Source organism: Boleophthalmus pectinirostris, unplaced genomic scaffold, assembly GCF_026225935.1.
Source record: "Boleophthalmus pectinirostris isolate CB_2022bp ecotype Guang Dong unplaced genomic scaffold, ASM2622593v1 HiC_scaffold_11, whole genome shotgun sequence".
Taxonomy (NCBI): domain Eukaryota; kingdom Metazoa; phylum Chordata; class Actinopteri; order Gobiiformes; family Gobiidae; genus Boleophthalmus; species Boleophthalmus pectinirostris.
The window spans coordinates 20,899,119-20,923,455 of record NW_026570994.1 but is presented as its reverse complement, the minus strand read 5'-3'; the positions used below and the strand labels follow the sequence as shown (position 1 = coordinate 20,923,455).

The window sequence follows — 24,337 nt, the reverse complement described above, 5'->3', positions numbered from 1 at the left end:
ACGTGTTTTTGTTCTGCCGGGTTGTTTTTTTCCCCCCGAGTTGGTTTGAGACGGGGGTAAATTGCAAAAAGCATTTGTCAGTCTTAGTTACGTGTCGTGGTCGGAAAAAGTCGGAAGAGGAAGTGGTTTCGGTGGTGGGATTTTGAGTTTTGAAGTTCGACTCGATAAACAAAACTAAGAGTGATGTTAAGAAAAGAAGATACAACATGTCGGATCATATAGGATTTCAGCCACGTGTTTGTTTTCAGAGGTGATGTCACAGAACTTTACAAAACGAATATGATTTTTTGGAGTTTACAACAGTTTTTTTTTTTTTACAGGGGTTTGATTATAGTGAGAAAACGAATTAATGTCATAAGATTTTAATCCGTGTGTTCGTTCGTTCATTCATTTTTCAGTATAAAACCAAAAATAAGAAAACAAAAAAAACTGTTTTCTTCAGTATTTCTCTCCAAAACCAAAATGAAAAAACGGATAACGATTTGTTTTTCAGTTTTTGATTTTGTGTTAAAAAGAAGAATGGAAAAAAAAACGGAAAATGGCCGTTTCCCGTTTACGTGACTTCCGTGACTGCGATGCCGAACTTTTGCACCTCATACAGACTGAACAAGGACCGATCCAAGTCCGGGACCAGACCGGAACTGAGACCGGGACTGAGACCGAGACCAGGCCGGGACTGAGACCGAGACCAGGCCGGGACTGAGACCGAGACCAGGCCGGGACTGAGACCGAGACCAGGCCGGGACTGAGACCGAGACCAGGCCGGGACCAGACGAGACTGAGACCGGGACTGAGACCGAGACCAGGCCGGGACTGAGACCGAGACTGAGACCGGGACCAGGCCGGGACCAGACCTGCTTCCTCTTCCTGGAGACCGACTGTATGTGGCATGTTTTGGGTTGAAGGGGGAAAACCATCCAGACACGAGGAGAAACATGCAAACTCCAGACAGAAAGGCCCTGGGTGACATGGGGATCGAACCCAGAACCCTTCTTGCTGTGAGGCATGAGTGCTAATATGAAATATTTCCATAGTTCATGACTGTCACGTATGATTAAATCTGAGCTTAATGCGAACGACAGTTAAAGTGATTCTCTTTATGGTCACCTGTCAGCTCGGAGTCAGAGCTCGGAGTCAGAGCTCGGAGTCAGAGCTCGGGGTCTGACTCCCAAACTTTCACTCCCAAACCCCGAGCTCTGAGTTTGGGAGTCGGAGTTTGGGAGTCGGAGTTTGGGAGTCGGAGTTTGGGAGTCGGAGTTTGGGAGTCAGAGTTTGGGAGTCAGAGCTCGGAGTTTGGAGTCAGAGCTCGAGGTTTGGGAGTCAGAGCTCGAGGTTTGGGAGTCAGAGCTCGGGGTTTGGGAGTCAGAGCTCGGAGTTTTGAGTCAGAGCTCGGGGTTTGGGAGTCAGAGCTCGGGGTTTGGGAGTCAGAGCTCGGGGTTTGGAGTCAGAGCTCGGGGTTTGGAGTCAGAGCTCGGGTTTGGGAGTCAGAGCTCGGGGTTTGGAGTCAGAGCTCGGAGTTTGGAGTCAGAGCTCGGAGTCAGAGCTCGGGGTTTGGAGTCAGAGCTCGGGAGTTTGGAGTCAGAGCTCGGAGTTTGGGAGTCAGAGCTCGGAGTTTGGGAGTCAGAGCTCGAGGTTTGGGAGTCAGAGCTCGGAGACTGGGAGTCAGAGAGCTCGGGGAGTCAGAGCTCGGGGTTTGGAGTCAGAGCTCGAGTTTGGGAGTCAGAGCTCGGGGTTTGGGAGTCAGAGCTCGGAGTTTGGGAGTCAGAGCTCGGAGGTTTGGGAGTCGAGGGTTTGGGAGTCAGTCGGAGTTTGGTCAGAGCTCGGAGCTTGGAGTTTGGGAGTCAGGAGCTCGGAGTTTGGGAGTCAGAGCTCGGAGGGTCAAATAAAACACAAAGCAGTTACAGTGGTATCGACTCTTGGTATCGGCTCTTGGTATCGACAGCCCATTGACGAGCACGAGTACTGACACTTGGTATCGGTGCATCCCTACAAAATTTCATATTCTATTTCTATACTAAAGAATAGACTTGATACTATAAACTGTATGGACAGAGCTAACTTTCTAACCGCCGCGTTACAAACAGGAAGTGAGCATGGATGCGCTTCCGGCTCCATCGACTCTGGCTCTGATTGACATTACATTGAAAAACCGTCCCCCCTCTCTCTGTACCTGCTGCTGTGAGCCTCGTCATTTTGGTCTTTAAATGTTCGTCTTAACCCGCTCTACATGTTTCTGCTGTTTTTATTTCACTTTCTTCTTCCTAAATCACGATATAAACATTAACATCAGACAGATCTTTTGCCGAGGTTACTCACGTTAGAGTTGGCGAGATTTAGTCAGCAAATTCAAATAGTTATTGCACTGATAGCTGATGTTAGCTGATGTTTTAGACCGGCTCTGTTGGCACCGTTTGGCAAAACTGTTGTGAAAAATGGGACAGCGTTGAATAATGAATGAAGTTTTGTACTTAGACAGAAAATAGAGTCTCGTCTTTTGGGAAACCACTTCATAATCATAAGATCTGAAAGAAATACTGAATTTAAATTTTGTATTTGATGTTTTTGCGGGTGACGAAAAAGTGTCTCCCCGTTGCCTTTCCTTTTATAACACACAAAGACAGATAAAACTGAACTCGTACCGTATCAAACCTACTGGGGATTAGCGGAGCATTCATTATAATGGATTTCAAAGTCAAGGTGAAGTTTTTCAGACACCAAAGCTGATTAAAGGCCCTGTACTGATTTTTTTTTTCCATGTATTTGAGTAAAATGTGTCTGCATCTAATTATAAAGCTCTCAGGAAGTGCTCATTAGTATGCTAGTTGTTGTTATTACATTGCAATGACAGCAAAACTTCGCTCTGTTCTAGTCCTGGTTTAGTCCCGGTTCACTCCTGTTTCAGTTTGTGGTCTAGTTCTGTAGTTTAGTCCTGGTTCAGTGTTTGGTTCAGTTTGTGGTCTAGTTCTGTAGTTTAGTCCTGGTTCAGTGTTTGGTTCAGTTCGTGGTCTAGTTCTATGGTTTAGTCCCGGTTCAGTTCGTGGTCTAGTTCTATGGTTTAGTCCCGGTTCAGTTCGTGGTCTAGTTCTGTAGCTTAGTCCCGGTTCAGTACCTGGTTCAGTTTGTGGTCTAGTTCTGTAGTTTAGTCCTGGTTCAGTACCTGGTTCAGTTTGTGGTCTAGTTCTATGGTTTAGTCCCGGTTCAGTTCGTGGTCTAGTTCTATGGTTTAGTCCCGGTTCAGTTTGTGGTCTAGTTTTATGGTTTAGTCCCGGTTCAGTTTGTGGTCTAGTTTTATGGTTTAGTCCCGGTTCAGTTTGTGGTCTAGTTCTGTAGTTTAGTCCCGGTTCAGTACCTGGTTCAGTTTGTGGTCTAGTTCTGTAGTTTAGTCCTGGTTCAGTACCTGGTTCAGTTTGTGGTCTAGTTCTGTAGTTTAGTCCTGGTTCAGTACCTGGTTCAGTTTGTGGTCTAGTTCTGTAGTTTAGTCCCGGTTCAGTACCTGGTTCAGTTTGTGGTCTAGTTCTGTAGTTTAGTCCTGGTTCAGTACCTGGTTCAGTTTGTGGTCTAGTTCTGTAGTTTAGTCCTGATTCAGTACCTGGTTCAGTTTGTGGTCTAGTTCTGTAGTTTAGTCCTGGTTCAGTTCCTGGTTCAGTTTGTCCACTGTGTTCTGTCTGCATCGAAATGTAACACGTTTTATTGTCCGAGAATCTAATAAACCCATTGTGGTGAGTAATTAAGATGCCCTGAATGCATAAGCTAAGTGAGGAATAACTTCTTCAGACTTGAGGTCTTTGGATGTTCCTCAGACTTCAGTAGTAGCTAAAGTAACCTAGATGTTCTACAGATTTCTCTGTTGCTTCTAAAGGTCTTTGGATGTTCCTCAGACTTGAACTGTAGCAGCTAGAGGACCTTGGATGTTCTTTTGACTTTTTACTCCCAAAAGTAGCTGAAGGACCCTTCAGACTTCGCTCTGTTGCTTCGAGAGGTCTTTGGATGGTCCTCAAACTTGTCCCAATAGTAACTAAAGTACCCTAGATGTTCTACAGATTTCTCTTTATTACTTCTAGAGGTCTTAAGATGTTCTTCAGACTTGTTTCTATAGCAGGTAGAGGATCTTGGATGTTCCTCAGACTTATCCCAATAACAGATAGAGGTCTTTGGGTGTTCAGACTTGTCCCAATAGTAGATGTTCTACAAATTTCTCTCAGCTGCTTCTAGAGTTCCTTGGATGTTCCTCAGATTTGTCCCAGTAGTATCTAAAGTACTCTAGATGTTCTACAGATATATCTCTGTTGCTTCTAGAGTTCTTTGGATGTTCCTCAGACTTGTTTCTAACGCCGTAGAGGACCTAAGATATTCGTTGGACGGCTGCAAACTAAAATGAATTGAAATTTAAAATGAATTAGTTCTGTTTTTCACGTTTTTAATCAGGCACAGCACCTTTTTTTTTTAATTTAACTCAAACATTTGGACAAATAACTGACATTACTTTCAGTCGTTTGCGACCAAAACGTCCGTCTTATTTCTTACAGCGCCCGGCTCTCGTACTTGTGTAACCAGACGCTATCTTTAGGCTCTATTCTTTGGTGTTTTTTGTGTTTTTGTTCTGGCGCTGTTCCACCATCCATCACCAGGAGAGGTCCCATTGTGAGGCCCTCCACGGCGCGGCGGGGGTCTCGTGTTAGCGCCGGATGCTAATGACAGATAATGGCGTTCTATTTGTACGGCGGGCGCTCGTCTAGACCCTCTTTATCTGGAACAGCCCACTCCGCAATTAGTCACCGAGGGCCACTTCCTCCTCGCCAACACCGGTCAGGATTCACAGCGATGAAATTAAAGGCGCCGTAGATGATTTTTTACTGTTTTTAAAGTAAAATATTGAATTGTAAACTTACTTTTTGCAATCAGATCGTCCTAATTATTCACCACGATGAGTTTATAAGAGTTTTTCACAACTTTCAGAGACCAAAAATGGAGTTTTGTTGTGACTTTTACGCTCACAACAACTGGATTTTACTTGTGAAAAATGTGTACAGTTGTTAATTCCTTTTGTGTATTCCATTTTGAAGTTACAACAGTGTGCGATGATATAATAATTGATATTTTGAGATGTGATTTAAATCGGATTTTTCAGTTTATGGAGGTATGGGGCTCGCAGACACGGTTTAAATCAGGATAAACCTTGGACTAAACCAGGAACTAAGACAGAAACTAAACCAGGGACTAAACCAGGAACTAAAACAGAAACTAAACCAGGGACTAAACCAGGAACTAAGACAGAAACTAAACCAGGACTAAACCAGGAACTAAGACAGAAACTAAACCAGGGACTAAGACAGAAACTAAACCAGGGACTAAACCAGGAACTAAGACAGAAACTAAACCAGGGACTAAACCAGGGACTAAACCAGGGACTAAACCAGGGACCTAAACCAGGGACCAAGTCAGGGACCAAGTCAGGGACCAAGTCAAGGACCAAGTCAAGGACCAAGTCAGGGACCAAGTCAAGGACCAAGACAGGGACTAAGACAAAAACTAAACCAGGCACTAAACCAGGGACTAAGACAGAAACTAAACCAGGGACTAAACCAGGGACCAAGTCAGGGACCAAGTCAGGGACCAAGTCAAGGACCAAGTCAAGGACCAAGTCAGGGACCAAGACAGGGACTAAGACAAAAACTAAACCAGGGACTAAGACAGAAACTAAACCAGGGACTAAACCAGGGACTAAACCAGGGACTAAACCAGGGACCAAACCAGGGACCAAACCAGGGACCAAGTCAGGGACCAAGTCAGGGACCAAGTCAGGGACCAAGTCAGGGACCAAGTCAGGGACCAAGTCAGGGACCAAGTCAGGGACCAAGACAAAAACTAAACTAGGGACCAAGACAAAAACTAAACTAGGGACTAAGACAAAAACTAAACCAGGGACTAAGACAGAAACTAAACCAGGGACTAAACCAGGGACCAAACCAGGGACCAAACCAGGGACCAAACCAGGGACCAAGTCAAGGACCAAGACAGGGACCAAGACAGGGACTAAGACAAAAACTAAACTAGGGACTAAACCAGGGACTAAGACAGAAACTAAACCAGGGACTAAGACAAAAACTAAACCAGGGACTAAGACAGAAACTAAACCAGGGACTAAACCAGGGACTAAACCAGGGACTAAACCAGGGACCAAACCAGGGACCAAACCAGGGACCAAACCAGGGACCAAGTCAGGGACCAAGTCAAGGACCAAGACAGGGACCAAGACAGGGACTAAGACAAAAACTAAACTAGGGACTAAACCAGGGACTAAGACAGAAACTAAGCCAGGGACTAAACCAGGGACTAAGACAAAAACTAAACCAGGGACTAAACCAGGGACTAAGACAAAAACTAAACCAGGGACTAAACCAGGGACTAAGACAAAAACTAAACCAGAGACTAAGCCGGAGACTAAGCCGGAGACTAAGCCGGAGACTAAGCCGGAGACTAAGCCGGAGACTAAGCCGGAGACTAAGCCGGAGACTAAGCCGGAGACTAAACCAGGGACTAAGACAAAAACTAAACCAGAGACTAAGCCGGAGACTAAGCCAGGGATTGTACCAGGGACCGTTACAAAGACTTAAATCAGGCCTAAACGGGGACTACGCTGGGAATAAATCAGGACTAAATCAGGACTAAACCAGGTCTAAACGAGCCCCTCGGTCTCCTCACGGTGGTATAAATATTCATCGGTTTGGCGGTGTCCTCGGGGGGCTAATGAAGCCTGTGCGAGTGCGTCTGTTTTCTGTACAAACACACGTGTAATCACCTCAAATCAGCCTCCAGCAGAGACTCTTCACCACAGCCCAACACCAACTCTGACTCTAAAACGCCACAAAACAACAAACCTACCTGTAGTGCGCACACATTCACTCATACGCTTCATTTTCAAAGCTTTTTAAACTGTATTTTCCAGTAAATTTTTCACCTGTCTCACCTGTTCTTCAAATACAAAGAGCAGTAAGAACATTATTTGTCAAAACAGATGAACAAGACAAACAGGAGGAAGACGGTCACATCCACAAGGCTCTGAAGGAACGCCAATACCCAAAATTGACAATAAACAAAGGAAAACAACAGGTCAGAGAGAAAAACTAAATTAAAAGTCAGGGAAAAAAAAAAAAAAAAAAAAAGAGCGCAGGCATGGTAACATTACCGTACGTTAGAGATGCGCGGATGGGCTATTTTTTCATCCGCAACCGCGACACAAAACTCATCATCCGCCCGCTGTCCATTTTGCACCGAAGGTTTTCAAAACCGCCCATTGATTTTAGATTTTAGAACAATCATACAGCAAACAAACAAAGTCCTGGTCCAGTCCTGGTCCAGTCCTGGTCCAGTCCTGGTCCAGTCCTGGTCTAGTTCCGGTGTACTCCTGGAGATTGGCTTGGTGGTTGCGGCGTGTATATATTTATATTCCACTAATATTTGTGGTTCCCGGGTCTTTCTCTTTCTTTTCTTTTTTCTGGGTGATAACATTGCCGCCTCACTGGAAAGTCGTCCCTGATTGGTTGATGCAGCTTGTCCGACGCCGAAAGTGCAGCATTTTCAACTTCTGACATCCGAACGAGCGTTTAGAGACATCAGTCCTGCGTCCTTTTGTTGCACGCGTGATTTCTCAGCGTTTATTTCGAACCGGCGGTTATTTATCAAAATGGTGAAAACTGGTGAAATCCGGCTATTGTTTGGTGTTTTAACCAAGGTTGGTTTAAGGTTGGTTCTAGTGCGGTCCAACTGCGCCGTTCTGGTTTGGTCCTGATTTGGTCCCAATTTAGTTCAAGTTTGGGCCTTCTTTAGCAATGGTTTAGTTCTATTTTGGTCCAAGTTTAGTCCTGGTTTAGACCTAGTTTGATCCTTTTTGACTCCAGATTTAGTGGTCAACTTAGTGGGCCAACTTGGGTTTGGCCCAAGTGCGGCCCGGGTTTGGTCCAAGTTTAGTCCTGGATTAGACCAAGTTTGACCCTTGTTGACTGGAGTCCGAGTGCTGGTTTGGTTCTGGTTTGGTCCCAGTTTAGTCCACGTTTAGTCCTTCTTTAGCAATGGTTTAGTCCTACTTTGGTCCAAGTTTAGTCCTGGTTTAGACCGAGTTTGGTCCTGGTTTAGCCCAAGTTTGGTCCTGGTTTAGCCCAAGTTTGGTCGTGGCTTGGTCACAGTTTAGATCTGATATGGTCCTGGTTTGGTCTTGTTTTGGTCCTGATTTAGTCCAAGTTTGGTCCTGGTTTAGCCCAAGTTTGGTCCTGGTTTAGCCCACGTTTGGTCCTGGTTTAGCCCACGTTTGGTCCTGGTTTAGCCCAAGTTTGGTCCTGGTTTAGCCCAAGTTTGGTCCTGGTTTAGCCCAAGTTTGGTCCTGGTTTAGCCCAAGTTTGGTCCTGGTTTAGCCCAAGTTTGGTCCTGGTTTAGCCCACGTTTGGTCCTGGTTTAGCCCACGTTTGGTCCTGGTTTAGCCCAAGTTTGGTCCTGGTTTAGCCCAAGTTTGGTCCTGGTTTTAGCCCAAGTTTGGTCCTGGTTTAGCCCAAGTTTGGTCCTGGTTTAGCCCAAGTTTGGTCCTGGTTTAGCCCAAGTTGGTCCTGGTTTAGCCCACGTTTGGTCCTGGTTTAGCCCAAGTTTGGTCCTGGTTTAGCCCACGTTTGGTCCTGGTTTAGCCCAAGTTTGGTCCTGGTTTAGCCCAAGTTTGGTCCTGGTTTAGCCCAAGTTTGGTCCTGGTTTAGCCCACGTTTGGTCCTGGTTTAGCCCAAGTTTGGTCCTGGTTTAGCCCAAGTTTGGTCCTGGTTTAGCCCAAGTTTGGTCCTGGTTTAGCCCAAGTTTGGTCCTGGTTTAGTCCGGCTATTGTTTGGTGTTTTAGGGTAATACCATAAACTGAATAAATAAACGATAAGAGTAAGAAGAGAGGACGGTTCAAACTTCACTTCCTCTTTCTAACTTTTTGACGTTCCACTTTAATTTCCTCTAATTATCATAACGCGGCATCGACTCGCGTCTGAACTCTCCTCTTCCACTTCCTCTCTTCCTCTCCTCCTCTTCGTCTCCGCGCATCCAAATGAAAAACTTAATTTCACGGAAGATTTAATGAGCGACGCAAATCATTTCTTCCATCTCTGGTTTCGTAATTAACTTCTTTAATTACCGTCCACCTGCCTGTAACCGCGGCGGCGACTCTCCTATCGCCGCTCATCTGCTTTTCAAATGTCACACTCGTAATTTCTCACCTTTTCAGCAATCAGGCCTCAGATTTTGTGTTTATTTTTTTATTTTTTTTGCGCGTCGTGCTTCGCGGAGTGCGTCTTTGGTCTCCGTTATCTCTCGGAGCGACACCTCTTTTGAATAATCGTCTGTATTTAATTGGATGCGGTGAGGAGCCGTTTTCGTCCGCGCCGCTGTGCAAATGAAGCCAAGAGCCGTGATCTAGAAAGAAACGCGTGACAAAAGGTACAGGAGTTTGTGTGTTTTTTTCTTTTTAAAGTAAAGGTGCACTGTGCAGCTTTTCTCGCTTTTATTCCCACGGAGACGAGCCAGTGGCGCCCCCAGGTCAAGTGAAAGGTCGGGTCTGTGGAGAGACGAGCCTGGTTTGGTCATGTTTTTTTTCTTGGTTTACCCCTGGTTTAGTCCTGGTTTAGGCCTTTGTTTAGGCCCTGGTTTAGTCCTGGTTTAGGCCTTTGTTTAGGCCCTGGTTTAGTCCTGGTTTAGCCCTGGTTTAGGCCTTCGTTTAGGTCCTGGTTTAGTCCTGGTTTAGGCCTTCGTTTAGGCCCTGGTTTAGTCCTGGTTTAGGCCTTTGTTTAGGCCCTGGTTTAGTCCTGGTTTAGTCCTGGTTTAGGCCTTCGTTTAGGCCCTGGTTTAGTCCTGGTTTAGGCCTTCGTTTAGGCCCTGGTTTAGCCCTGGTTTAGTCCTGGTTTAGGCCCTGGTTTAGTCCTGGTTTAGTTTAGGCCCTGGTTTAGTCCTGGTTTAGTCCTGGTTTAGGCCTTCGTTTAGGCCCTGGTTTAGCCCTGGTTCATTCTGGTTTAGTCCTGGTTTGATCCCGGTTTAGTCCTTGGTTCAGTCCTTGGTTCAGTCCTTGGTTTATTTCTTTTTTTTTTTTTTAGACTGTTTTTCATGTTTTTAAGACAATAAAAATCAGCTACACCTCCTTTAAACTCATTTTGAATTCTGAATGAAAATAAAAACACAAAAATAACCCGTCGTATTTTCCTAAAACAGAAAGAAATACGTGACAAAAGGTACAGGAGTTTGTGTGTGTTTTTTTCTTTTTAGAGTAAAGGTGCACTGTGCAGCTTTTCTCGCTTTTATTCCCACGGAGACGAGCCAGTGGCGCCCCCGGGTCAAGTGAAAGGTCGGGTCTGTGGAGAGACGAGCCCTCTCACAGTAAGAAGCCGTGTGGTTTATTGAAATGCAAGAAAAGTAAGTGTAATGCCGCACTGGGGAACATTCCAAAGCAATAACTGTCACATCTGCATTGGAGGGAAATCAGCTGGAAAGTCCCACTGAATTAATCTATATACATAAAAGTAAAAAACTAAACAAACACTATTTTGAGTGAGTGCCAGAACTATTTCAGGATTTGATCTGACATATTTTAATGAAATACAGAGTTAAGACCTTCCTAAAAGTGATTCTGAATGATTTTTGAACAAATTCTGTAGCTTTCTAAGTTTTTTGTGTTGTGCTGTTTACAAATTAGGTTCATGGCAACAGGTCAGGACTTGGGCTCTAGACCGGCCTCAAGAGTTGAGTCTTGGACTTGACTGTGATTGGACTCAGTCTTGTCTGGTCTTGAATTGTTTGTCTCGGTCTTGAATTGGTCTTGTCTCGGTCTTGAAGGGTCTCGGTCTGTCTCGGTCTTGGAGGCGTTTGGTCTCGGTCTTGTCTCGGTCTTGAAGGTGTTTGGACTCGGTCTGTCTCGTCTTGAAAGGGTTTTGGACTCGGTCTTGTCTCGGTCTTGAGCCTCGGTCTCGGTCTTGACTCGGTCGAAGGCTTGGACTCGGTCTTGTCTCGGTCTTGAAGGTGTTTGGTCTCGTTCTTGAGGTTTTTAGGAGGGTTTTTGGACTCGGTCCTTGTCTCGATCTTGAAGGTGCTTGGACTCGTCTTGGTCTCGTCTTGAAGGTGCTTGGACTCGGTCTTGTCTTGGTCTTGAAGGGGGTGCTTGGACTCGGTCTTGTCTCGGTCTTGAAGGTGTTTTGGTCTCTCGTTCTTGAGGGTTTTTAGGAGGTCTCTTAAGGTGCTTGGACTCGGTCTTGTCTCGATCTTGAAGGTGCTTGGGGCTTTGGACTCGGTCTTGTTTGTCTTTGAAGGCGCTTGGACTCGGTCTTGTCTCGGTCTTGAAGGTGCTTGGACTCGGTCTTGTCTCGGTCTTGAAGGTGTTTGGTCTCTTTCTTGAGGGTTTTTAGGACTCGGTCTTGTCTCGGTCTTGAAGGTGCTTGGACTCGGTCTTGTCTCGATCTTAAAGGTGCTTGGACTCGGTCTTGTCTCGATCTTAAAGGTGCTTGGACTCGGTCTTGTCTCGATCTTGAAGGTGCTTGGACTCGGTCTTGTCTCGGTCTTGAAGGTGTTTGGTCTCTTTCTTGAGGGTTTTTAGGACTCTGTTTTGTCTCGATCTTAAAGGTGCTTGGACTCGGTCTTGTCTCGGTCTTGAAGGCGCTTGGACTCGGCCTTGTCTCGGTCTTGAAGGTGTTTAGACTTGGTCTTGTCTCGGTCTTGAAGGTGTTTGGACTCGTTCTTGTCTCGATCTTAAAGGTGCTTGGACTCGGTCTTGTCTCGATCTTAAAGGTGCTTGGACTCGGTCTTGTCTCGGTCTTGAAGGTGTTTAGACTTGGTCTTGTCTCGAGGTGTGACACTCAACGAGTGATAAAATGGAGATAAATGTATAAAAACATTGATATAAATGTGCCAGAATAAATCTAAAATACAAATAAATATTAAAAAAATGACGGAGATTTGAATTTGATTTGGTCTCGATCTGGTCTCAGTCTCGACGTTTAAAAGTCTTGGTCTTGTCTCGGTCTCGACCCTCAGAGGTCTTGGTCTTGTCCTGGTCTCTGGACCCTGTGGTCTCGGACTGGTCTTGGTTTCAGTTAGTCGGTCTTGACCACAACACGACGAGAGGAAATGGGGAACAAGAAAAACATTTTCATAGTAAATTCGCGCTGATTCAGTCCTGGTTTAGTCCTGGTTTAGTCCTGGTATAGCCCTGATTTAGTCTTGGTTCATTCCTAGTTTAACCCTGGTTTGGTCATGTTTTTTTTCTTGGTTTAGTCCTGGTTTTGTCCTGGTTTAGTCCAGGTTTAGTCCTGGTTTAGGACCTGGTTCAGTGCTGGTTTTGTCCAGGTTCAGTCCAGGTTTAGTCCTGGTTTAGGCCTTCGTTTAGGCCCTGGTTTAGTCCTGGTTCATTCTGGTTTAGTCCTGGTTTGATCCCGGTTTAGTCCTTGGTTCAGTCCTTGGTTTATTTCTTTTTTTTTTTAGACTGTTTTTCACGTTTTTAAGACAATAAAAATCAGCTACACCTCCTTTAAACTCATTTTGAATTCTGAATAAAAATAAAAACACAAAAATAACCCGTCGTATTTTCCTAAAACATTTATAATATCAAAAATCCCGTTACAATTCCACATTCAAATATTTCTGTGTTCTCTTACCTCCAGCGTCTCCTCGTATAAACCTCCGAATCCAAACCCTCCAGAGCAAAAATACAAAAATAAAATGGTGGGTGAAAGGCTGGTGATTACGGGAGCGCGCCCTGATTGGCTTTTGACGCTTTGACCCGGCGCTTTGATTGGCGTCTCGACGTGCGGCGTCTGCGCTGGGCTCTGAATGGGACTTGATGAGGGAAGAGCAGAAGGTTCGAGTTCGTCTGATTGGAAAAGTCAAAGTGTAATTGTGATCTAAAGCTCGTCAAAGTAAAGCTCGTGTAAATGTGCCGACGTGAGACTGATACGTCTGTGGATTTACATCGTTTATGATCATGTCTCGCTCCAAATGCTCCCAGAACAAACAAATTATTTTATTTATTGAACTGTTTTTCAGATAATTAGTCCTGCTTTAGTCCTGGTTTGCTTCTAATTTGGTCCTGATTTTGTCCAGATTTCCATAAGTTCTGGTTGAGCTTTGGTTTAGTCCTGGTTAAGTCCTGGTTTAGTTTTATACTAGTCCAAGTTTAGTGCTGGATTAGACCTGGTTTGATCCTTGTTGTGCAGATTTGGTTTGGTCGAAGTGCAGTCCTGATTTGGTCCCAATTTTATCTTGATTTTGTCCAGATTTCCATAAGTTCTGGTTTACCTTTGGGTTAGTTTTGCTTTAGTCTTGGTTTAATCCTACTTTGGTCCAAGTTTAGTCCTGATTTAGACCTGCTTTGATCCTTGACCCTGGTTTGACTGCAGATTTTTTTTTAGCCCAAGTTTGGTCCTGGTTTAGCCCAAGTTTGGTCCTGGTTTAGCCCAAGTTTGGTCCGTGGCTTGGTCACAGTTTAGATCTGATATGGTCCTGGTTTGGTCTTTGTTTTGGTCCTGGTTTAGTCCAAGTTTAGTTTGGTCCTGGTTTAGCCCAAGTTTGGTCCTGGTTTAGCCCAAGTTTGGTCCTGGTTTAGCCCAAGTTTGGTCCTGGTTTAGCCCAAGTTTGGTCCTGGTTTAGCCCAAGTTTGGTCCTGGTTTAGCCCAAGTTTGGTCCTGGTTTAGCCCAAGTTTGGTCCTGGTTTAGCCCAAGTTTGGTCCTGGTTTAGCCCAAGTTTGGTCCTGGTTTAGCCCAAGTTTGGTCGTGGCTTGGTCACAGTTTAGATCTGATATGGTCCTGGTTTGGTCCTTGTTTTTGGTCCTGGTTTGGTCCTTAGTTTTGGTCCTGATTTAGTCCAAGTTTGGTCCTGATTTAATCTGGGTTTAATCTTTATTTAGTCCTGGTTTGAATCTGGTTTAGTCTTGGTTTAATCTTGGTCTAATCTTTGTTTAATCCTGGTTTGGTCCTGATTTATTCCTGGTTTACTTCTATTAGTTAGTCCTGGTTTAGTACTTGTTGAGTCCTGGTCTAGTCCTGGTCTAGTCCTGGTCTAGTCCTGGTCTAGTCCTGTATTTTATCCATGTCCAGCTCTGGTTTTAACCTTTCCAATCCTATTTTCTTTTTTCTGGCTGCAGATTTCTAATAATAATAATCGTTCTTCTTCTTCTCCGTCTCGTCCTCGAGCTACAAACATTACGTCTTGTGTTTTGTGATTAATTGATTTTTTCCGTTGCTTTTATTAATCTCTTCTTTTCACTATTCTAAACCCGGGGGCCTGCGAGACGTTTCCAATTTGTCGGGAGCAAAATTACCTCCAAAATCAGGATCCGCCAGAGGATGTTGTTTCTGTTCAATTGAATTTTTTTTATTTTTTATTTTTTATCAGATGTGCAAAGTAAAAACGTGTCAAATATTTTTAATTTTCTTGGATTTATTCATTTAGGAGGTCGGGGGTGAGATTACGGATCTTTTTGAGTGGACTTTGTGTGTTCTCCCTGTGTTACTGTGCGGGTTTAGTCCTGGTTTAGTCCAGTTTCAGTCTTGATTTAGTCCTGGTTTAGTTCTCTTGGTCTAGTCCGTTTACTGCTGGTTTAGTTCTGTTTTAGTCCTGGTTTTAGCCCTAATTAAGTCCTGTTTAGTCCTGGTTCAATCCTGATTTAATCCTCTTGGTTTAGTCCTGGTTTAATGCTGGTTTAGTCCCTGGTTTAGTCCTGGTTTAGTCCAGGTTTAGTCCTGATTTAGTCCGCTTGGTCAAGTCCTTTTACTCCTGGTTTAGTCCAGGTTTTAGCCATGGTTTAGTGCTGGTTTAGTTTCTGGTTTAGCCCCTGGTTTAGTCTTGGTGTAGTCCTGGTTACTCCTATTTTAGTCCAGGTTGTAGTCCTGGTTTAGTCCCTGGTTTAGTCCCTGGTTTAGTCCTGGTTTAGTCCCTTGTTTAGTCCTTGGTTTAGTCCTGGTTTAGTCCAGGTTTAGCCATGGTTTAGTGCTGGTTTAGTTTCTGGTTTAGCCCTTGGTTTAGACCTGGTTTAGTCCTGGTTTAGTCCTAGTTTAGTCCTCTTGGTGTAGTTCTATTTTACTCCAGGTTTTAGTCCTGGTTTAGTCCCTGGTTTGGACCTGGTTTAGTCCTTTTCCAGTCTTGGTTTCGTCCTAGTTTAGTCCAGGTTTCATTCTAGTTTTGCCCTGGTTTAGTCCCTGGTTTATTCCTCTTAATCTAGTCCATTTACTCCTGGTTTAGTCCTATTTTAGTCCACGTTTTAGCCTTGGTTTAGTCCTGGTTTAGTTCTGGTTTAGTTCCTGGTTTAGTCCCTAGTTTAGTTCTGGTATAGTTTCTGTTTTGGCCCTAATTTAGTCCCTGGTTTTGTCCTGGTTTATTTGTGGTTTAGTCCCTGGTTTAGTCTTGGTTTAGTCCCTGGATTAAGGTTTACTCCAGGTTTAGTATTTAGTCCTGGTTTAGTCCGTGTTTCAGTTCTGATTTAGCCCTGATTTACTCTCTGGTTTAATCCCTGGTTCGGACCTGGTTTAGACCTGGTTTAGTCCTGGTTTAGTCCTGGTTTAGTCCTGGTTTAGTCCCTGGTTTAGTCCCTGGTTTAGAGTCCTGGTTTAGTCCTGGTTTAGTCCTGTCCTGGTTTAGTCCCTGGTTTAGTCCTGGTTTAGTCCCTGGTTTAGTCCTGGTTTAGTCCTGGTTTAGTCCTGGTTTAGTCCTGGTTTAGTCCCTGGTTTAGAGTCCTGGTTTAGTCCTGGTTTAGGTTTAGTCCTGGTTTAGTCCTGGTTTAGTCTGGTTTAGTCTGGTTTAGTCCTGGTTTAGTCTGGTTTACCTGGTTTAGTCCTGGTTTAGTCCTGGTTTAGTTCTGGTTTAGTTCTGGTTTAGTTCTGGTTTAGTCCTGGTTTAGTCCTGGTTTAGTCCAGGTTTTAAAGTTTATATTTATCTGTAGATGGTCATAATATTTTGGTGGATCTGTACGTGTGTTTTATTCTTGGTGGTTGTGGGTTCGACTCCAGATGTCTGTGTGTGTGTGTTTCTTTACAGTGGCAGAGTGGTTAGCCCGTGTCCTCCCTGCAGTGAGGAGGTTGTGGGTTTGATTCCCTGATCGTCGGTTTATTCTGCGCCGCTTTTCCATAATTCATTTTTTCTGATTATTTCTGGTTGTGTTTTGCCTCGTGGACACAGACTTTCACACAAACAATATCCAAACATTTATGAAGATTTATTCACACACTGAATCTGATCAAGGACTAAACCAGGACTAAACCAGGTCTAAACCAGGTCTAAACCAGATCTAAACCAGGACTAAACCAGGACTAAACCAGGTCTAAACCAGGTCTAAACCAGGACTAAACCAGGACTAAACCAGGTCTAAACAGGACTAAACCAGACTAAACTAAACAGGACTAAACCAGGTCTAAACCAGGACTAAACCAGGTCTAAACCAGGACTAAACCAGGACTAAACCAGGTCTAAACCAGGACTAAACCAGGACTAAACCAGGTCTAAACCAGGACTAAACCAGGACTAAACCAGGACTAAACCAGGACTAAACCAGGTCTAAACCAGGTCTAAACCAGGTCTAAACCAGGTCTAAACCAGGTCTAAACCAGGACTAAACCAGGTCTAAACCAGGACTAAACCAGGACTAAACCAGGACTAAACCAGGACTAAACCAGGACTAAACCAGGACTAAACAGGTCTAAACCAGGTCTAAACCAGGTCTAAACCAGGACTAAACCAGGTCTAAACCAGGACTAAACCAGGTCTAAACCAGGACTAAACCAGGTCTAAACCAGGACTAAACCAGGACTAAACCAGGACTAAACCAGGGCTAAACCAGGACTAAACCAGGACTAAACCAGGACTAAACCAGACTAAACCAGGACTAAACCAGGACTAAACCAGGACTAAACCAGGTCTAAACCAGGACTAAACCAAGGACTAAACCAGGACTAAACCAGGTCTAAACCAGGTCTAAACCAGGACTAAACCAGGACTAAACCAGGTCTAAACCAGGACTAAAACCAGGACTAAACCAGGTCTAAACCAGGACTAAACCAGGACTAAACCAGGTCTAAACCAGGACTAAACCAGGTCTAAACCAGGTCTAAACCAGGACTAAACCAGGTCTAAACCAGGTCTAAACCAGGTCTAAACCAGGACTAAACCAGGACTAAACCAGGACTAAACCAGGTCTAAACCAGGACTAAACCAGGTCTAAACCAGGTCTAAACCAGGTCTAAACAGGACTAAACCAGGACTAAACCAGGTCTAAACCAGGACTAAACCAGGTCTAAACCAGGTCTAAACCAGGACTAAACCAGGACTAAACCAGGTCTAAACCAGGACTAAACCAGGACTAAACCAGGACTAAAAAAACCAGGTCTAAACCAGGACTAAACCAGGTCTAAACCAGGTCTAAACCAGGACTAAACCAGGTCTAAAACCAGGTCTAAACCAGGAGGTCTAAACCAGGTCTAAACCAGGACTAAACCAGGTCTAAACCAGGACTAAACCAGGACTAAACCAGGGTCTAAACCAGGCTAAACCAGGACTAAACCAGGACTAAACCAGGACTAAACCAGGACTAAACCAGGACTAAACCAGGACTAAACCAGGACTAAACCAGGACTAAACCAGGACTAAACCAGGTCTAAACCAGGACTAAACCAGGAAACCAGGACTAAACCAGGTCTAAACCAGGACTAAACCAGGACTAAACCAGGTCTAAACCAGACTAAACCAGACTAAACCAGGTCTAAACAGGACTAAACCAGGTCTAAACCAGGTCTAAACCAGGACTAAACCACTAAACCAGGTCTAAACCAGGACTAAACCAGGACTAAACCAGGTCTAAACCAGGACTAAACCAGGACTAAACCAGGACTAAACCAGGACTAAACCAGGTCTAAACCAGGTCTAAACCAGGACTAAACCGGCACTAAACCAGGTCTAAACCAGGTCTAAACCAGGTCTAAACCAGGTCTAAACCAGGTCTAAACCAGGACTAAACCAGGACTAAACCAGGTCTAAACCAGGACTAAACAGGACTAAACCAGGACTAAACCAGGTCTAAACCAGGGACTAAACCAGGTTCTAGTCCAGGTCTATTAAGTCCAGGTTTACTGGTTTAAGTCCTGGTTTAGTCCTTTGTTTAGGTCCTAGTCCTGGTTTACCTGGTTTACCTGGTTTAGTTTAGTCCTGGTTTAGGTTTAAACCTGGTTTAAACCAGGGAGTCCTGGTTTAAAGTCCACCCTGGTTTAGTCCTGGTTTCCTGGTTTAATGGTTTACTGGTTTAGTCCTGGGTTTAGTCCTGGGTCCTGGTTAAGTCCTGGTTTAGTCCTGGTTTAATCCTGGTTTAGTCCTGGTTTAATCCTGGTTTACAAACATAAATCCAAATCCAAATGGCTGTCGTCTCCGTGGATCCTGGCCTGGTTCAGAAAGGTTCCACAGTGCAGCTTTAACAGATGCGTCGGCGGGTCGTTCGACGGCTCCGCGTGGAAAGTGGGCGGGGCCGGTGTTATTTTGGAGAGTCCGTCGAAACGCGACCGGGTCCGATCGTTCGTCCAATCAGAGACGAGGAGCAGGACTCGAGGATCACGACGAGTGTGAGCAGCTGCCACATGAAATATTTAACACCAATCAACTGAAACGAGAAACAAAACTCTGTCCAAAGAGACCGACACAGAGAAATACCACAAACAGGACTAGACCGGGACTAGACCGGGACTAGACCAGGACTAGACCAGGACTAGACCAGGACTAGACCGGGACTAAACCAGGACTAACCACTATTTAACAAAAAATCAACTGAAACGAGAAACAAAACTCTGTCCAAAAAGACCGACACAGAGAAATATCACAAACAGGACTGGACCAGGACTGGACCAGGACTAGACTAGGACTAGACCGGGACTAAACCAGGACTAGACCAGGACTAACCACTATTTAACAAAAAATCAACTGCAACGAGAAACAAAACTCTGTCCAAAAAGACCGACACAGAGAAATATCACAAACAGGACGAGACCAGGACGAGACAATGGGACTAGAACCTGGACTAAACCAGGACTAGACCAGGACGACCAGGACTAGACCGAGACCAGGACTAAACCAGGACTAAACAGGACTAAACAGGACTAGACCAGGACTAACCAGGATAGACTGGACTAGACCAGGACTAAACCAGGACTAAACCAGGACTGGAACAGGGCTAAACCAGGGACTAAACCAGGTCTAAAACGGGACTAGACCAAGACTAAAACAGGACTAGACAAGGGCTGAACTAAACTGGACTAAAACTGGACTAAAACTGAACTAAAACTGAACTAAAACTGGGCTAAAACTGGACTAAAACTGGACTAAACTGAGCTAAAACTAGACTAAAACTGAGCTAAAACTAGACTAAAACTGAGCTAAAACTAGACTAAAACTGAGCTAAAATTGGACTGAAACTGAGCTAAAACTGGGCTAAAATTGGACTAAAATGGGACTAAAATGGGACTGGAAGAGGACTGGAACAGGACTGAACCAGGACTGGAACAGGGCTAAACCAGGGACTAAACCAGGTCTAAAACGGGACTAGACCAAGACTAAAACAGGACTAGACCAGGACTAGACAAGGGCTGAACCTGGACTAAAACTGGACTTAAACTGGACTAAAACTGAACTAAAACTGGGCTAAAACTGAGCTAAAACTGGACTAAAACTGGACTGAAACTGAGCTAAAATTGGACTAAAAACTAAAATTGGACTAAAAAGACTAAAACTAAAATTGGACTAAAATTGGACTAAAACTGCTAAAACTGACTAAACTGAACTGAAAACTAAAACTGGACTAAAAAACTGACTAAAAAACTAAAACTAAAACTGACTAAAACTGGAACTAAAAAGACTAAAAAACTAGACTAAAACTAAAATTGGACTAAAACTAGACTAAAAACTAAAAGACTAAAATGGACTAAAAACTAAAACTAAAACTGCTAAATTGGACTAAAAACTAAAAGACTAAAACTGAGCTAAAATTGGACTAAAACTAGACTAAAACTGAGCTAAAATTGGACTGAAACTGAGCTAAAACTGGGCTAAAATGGGACTGGAAGAGGACTGGAACAGGAGTAGACCAGAAATGAACCGGGACTGGACCAGGTCTGGACGTAGTCTAAAACCTGTCGAGGACGGGCCAGGATGGGACTAGGATGGGACTAGGATGGGACCAGGACGGGTCCAGGACAGGACCAGGACAGGACCAGAGCTAAACCACGACGAGACCAGGACTAGACCAGGTCTGAATCAGGACTGAAGCAGGACAAGACCAGGATTAGACTAGGACGAGACCGAGATTGAACCAGGACTAAATCAGGACTAAATCAAGACTAGACCAGGATTGATTATCTGGAAATGACAAGTCCTGTTTTGTTCCTGATTTGTTCCTTTTTTTAGTCCTGGTTCAGTTCTGGTTCAGTCCTGGTTTAGTCCTGGTTGGGAAGTTTATTTATATCCATATTAGAGTAAAATGTTGATAATATTTTGGTGGATTGGGTCACGTTGTTGAGTTTAAACTCGTGGTCGTTGAAAGTCCCTGTAGTTCGACTCGTCCGTAAACTTCTCTGGTGCTTCACTGATCTGACAAATGAGTTTGGAGTCGAGCCCATTTCTCAAACGGAGGAAACGCCGCCGTCATGAACACAGATTAAAATGTAAAAACACCACATTAGAACCAGGACCGGACCAGGACCGGACCAGGACCGGACCAGGACCGGACCAGGACCGGACCAGGACCGGACCAGGACCGGACCAGGACCGGACCAGGACCAAAACAGGTCTAAAACAGGTTTAAGACAGGTTTAAAACAGGTCTAAAACAGAGACTAAAACTAAACTGGACTAAAACTGGACTAAACTGGACTAAAACTGGACTAAAACTGGACTAAAAAAAGACTAAAACAGGACTAAACAGGACCAAAACAGGTTTAAACAGGACTAAAACAGGTCTAAAACAGAGACTAAAACTGAACTAAAACTGAGACTAAAACTGGACTAAAACTGGTCTAAAACTGGTCTAAAACTGGTTTAAAACAGGACTAAAACAGAGACTAAAACAGAGACTAAAACAGGACTAAAACTGGACTAAAACTGGACTAAAACAGGTCTAAAACAGGTCTAAAACAGGTCTAAAACAGGACTAAACAGGACTAAAAACGGAGACTAAAACGGAGACTAAAACGGAGACTAAAACGGAGACTAAAAGAGAAACTAAAACTGGACTAAAACAGGTCTAAAACTGGTCTAAAACTGGACTAAACATACTAAAACAGGACTAAAACAGGACTAAAACAGAGACTAAAACAGGACTAAAACTGGTCTAAAACAGAGACTAAAACGGAGACTAAAACGGAGACTAAAACGGGACTAAAACAGGACTAAAAACAGAGGACTAAACAGGAGTAAAACGGAGACTAAAACGGGACTAAAACAGGTCTAAAACTGAGAAAACAGACTAAAACAGGACTAAACAGAGACTAAAACAGAGACTAAAACTGGACTAAAAACTAAAACTAAAACTGGTCTAAAACTGGTCTAAAACTGGTCTAAAACTGGTCTAAAACAAGACTAAAACATGACTAAAAATGTCTAAAACAGGACTAAAACAGGACTAAAACAGGACTAAAACAGGACTAAAACAGGACTAAAACAGGTCTAAAACAGGTCTAAAACTGGTCTAAACTAGGGCTGAACCAGAACTAAACCAGGACTGAAGCAGGGCTGAACTGTGACAAAATTTTGACTAAATCAGGGCTAAATCTAAGATTAAGACAGGGACTAAACCAGGACTAGGACAGGGACTAAACCGGGACTAAACCAAGATTAAACCAGAATTTAAACCAGGACTAAATCATATTGTATTGTACCAAACCAGGACTCAATTAGGACTAAACCAAGACTGAACAAGGGACTAAACCAGGGACCAAACTAGGGACAAAACCCGGACTAGACAAGGACTGAACCAGAATTTAAACCAGGACTAAATCATATTGTATTGTACCAAACCAGGACTCAATTAGGACTAAACCAAGACTGAACAAGGGATTAAACCAGGGACCAAACTAGGGACAAAACCCGGACTAGACAAGGACTGAACCAGGGACTAAATCAGTACTAAAGCAGAACTAAATTAGGACTAAATCTGGGCTGAAGCCAGGGACTAAACTGGGACTAGAACAGGGACTCAACTAAGACTAAACCAGAAGTTAAATAAGGACTGAATCGGGACCTGTATTGTACCAAACCGGGACTCGACCAGGGACTAAACGAGGGACTTAAACGTGGACTAAACCCAGACTTTGCCAGATGAAGTCGTCTCGTCGCTCTGCTGAAGTAGGAGGCGTCTCTAATTGAGTTTAATCAGTGTGGAGAGCTGCTCTTCTGAAACGGGCGGAGAGAAAAACCGATGTAATCAGACTCGAGTGACCGCGATCAAATAACACTCTTTATTTTATTTATTTTATTTACAGCGTGAAGGATTTGACACAAATCTGAATAATGTTTACAAAAGAGAACGGAAGAAATAAAAGAGGAGAAGCAGCTTTTATCGTGTTCAAGGTGCGAGGTTTAGGCCCGGGTTTAGTCCTGGTCCAGTTCTCTTGGTTCAGTCCCAGTTTAGTCTTGGTACAGTGTTGGTTTAGTAACATTTCAGTCTGGTCTAGTCCTTGGTCTAGTCTCTGGTCTAGTCCTTGGTCTAGTTTCTGGTCTAGTCTCTGGTCTAGTCTGGTCTGGTCTAGTCTGGTCTAGTCTTGGTCTAGTCTCTAGTCTGGTCTAGTCTCTGGTCTAGTCCTGGTCTAGTCCCTGGTCTAGTCCTAGTCTTTGGTCTAGTCCTGGTCTAGTCTGGTCTAGTCCTGGTCTAGTCCCTGGTCTAGTCCTCTGGTCTAGTCTGGTCTAGTCTAGTCTGGTCTAGTCCCCCTGGTCTAGTCTAGTCCTGGTCTAGTCCCTGGTCTAGTCTTTGGTCTAGTTCTGGTCTAGTCTGTCTAGTCTGGTCTAGTTGGTCTAGTCTTTGGTCTAGTCTTTGGTCTAGTCCTTGGTCTAGTCTTAGTCCCTGGTCTAGTCTTTGGTCTAGTCCCTGGTCTAGTCCCTGGTCTAGTCTTTGGTCTAGTCCCTGGTTTAGTCCCTGGTCTAGTCTCTGGTCTAGTCTTTGGTCTAGTCCCTGGTCTAGTCTGGTCTAGGTCTAGTCTGGTCTAGTCTTTGGACTAGTCCCTGGTCTAGTCCTGGTCTAGTCCTGGTCTAGTCCTGGTCTAGTCCTGGTCTGGGCCCGGGTTTAGGTCCAGTTCTCTTGGTTCAGTCCCAGTTTAGTCTTGGTACAGTGTTGGTTTAGTAACATTTCAGTCCAGTTTCAGTCCTGGTTTAGTTCCAGTTTAGTCCTAGTTCAGTCCTCTTGGTTCAGTCAAGCTTTAGTCTTACTTCAGTCTTAGTTTAGTCCTGGTTTAATCCTGGTTCAGTCTTGGTTTAGTTCTAGTTTAGACCCTGGTTTAGTTCTTGTTCTTGGTTTAATCTTGCTTTAGTCCCGGTTTAATCCTGGTTTAAGTTCTGTTTTAGTCCCTGATTCAGTCTTGGTTTAGTTCTCGTTTAGTCTAGTCCGTGGTCTAGTCCCTAGTCTAGCCCTGGGTCTAGACTGTGGTTTAGTTCCTGGTCTAGTCTTTGGTCGAGTCCCTAATCTAGTTTGGGTTTAGTCCCTGGTCCAGTCGCTGGTTGAGTTCCTGGTCTAGTCCCCTGGTCTAGTCTTTGGTCTAGTCTTTGGTCTAGTCTTTGGTCTAGTCTTTGGTCTAGTCTTTGGTCTAGTCCCTGGTCTAGTCCCTGGTCTAGCCCCTGGTCTAGTCTAGTCCTGGTCTAGTCCCTGGTCTAGTCCTGGTCCCTGGTCTAGTCCTGGTCTAGTCCCTGTCTAGTCCTGGTCTGGTCTAGTCTGGTCTAGTCCTGGTCTAGTCTCTGGTCTAGTCCCTGGTCTAGTCTTTGGTCTAGTCCCTGGTCTAGTCCCTGGTCTAGTCTTGGTCTAGTCCTGGTCTAGTCCCTGGTCTAGTCTCCCTGGTCTAGTCCCTGGTCTAGTCCGGTCTGGTCTAGTCTCCTGTCTCTAGTCCTGGTCTAGTCCTGGTCTAGTCCCTGGTCTAGTCCTGGTCTAGTCTCTGGTCTAGTCTCTGGTCTAGTCTCTGGTCTAGTCTCTGGTCTTAGTCCCTGGGTCCTGGTCTAGTCCTGGTCTAGTCCCTGGTCTAGTCTCTGGTCTAGTCCTGGTCTAGTCCTGGTCTAGTCCTGGTCTAGTCCTGGTGGTCTAGTCCCTGGTCTAGTCTGGTCCTGGTCTAGTCCCTGG

At 44.5% G+C, this 24,337-nt stretch overlaps 1 protein-coding gene across 1 annotated transcript in view; it reads left to right on the top strand.

The window, feature by feature from the left end:
* Positions 1 to 24,337, top strand: part of LOC110165882 (partitioning defective 3 homolog B-like) — a 210,806-nt gene that overhangs the window by 23,240 nt on the left and 163,229 nt on the right. The window lies entirely within an intron of this gene.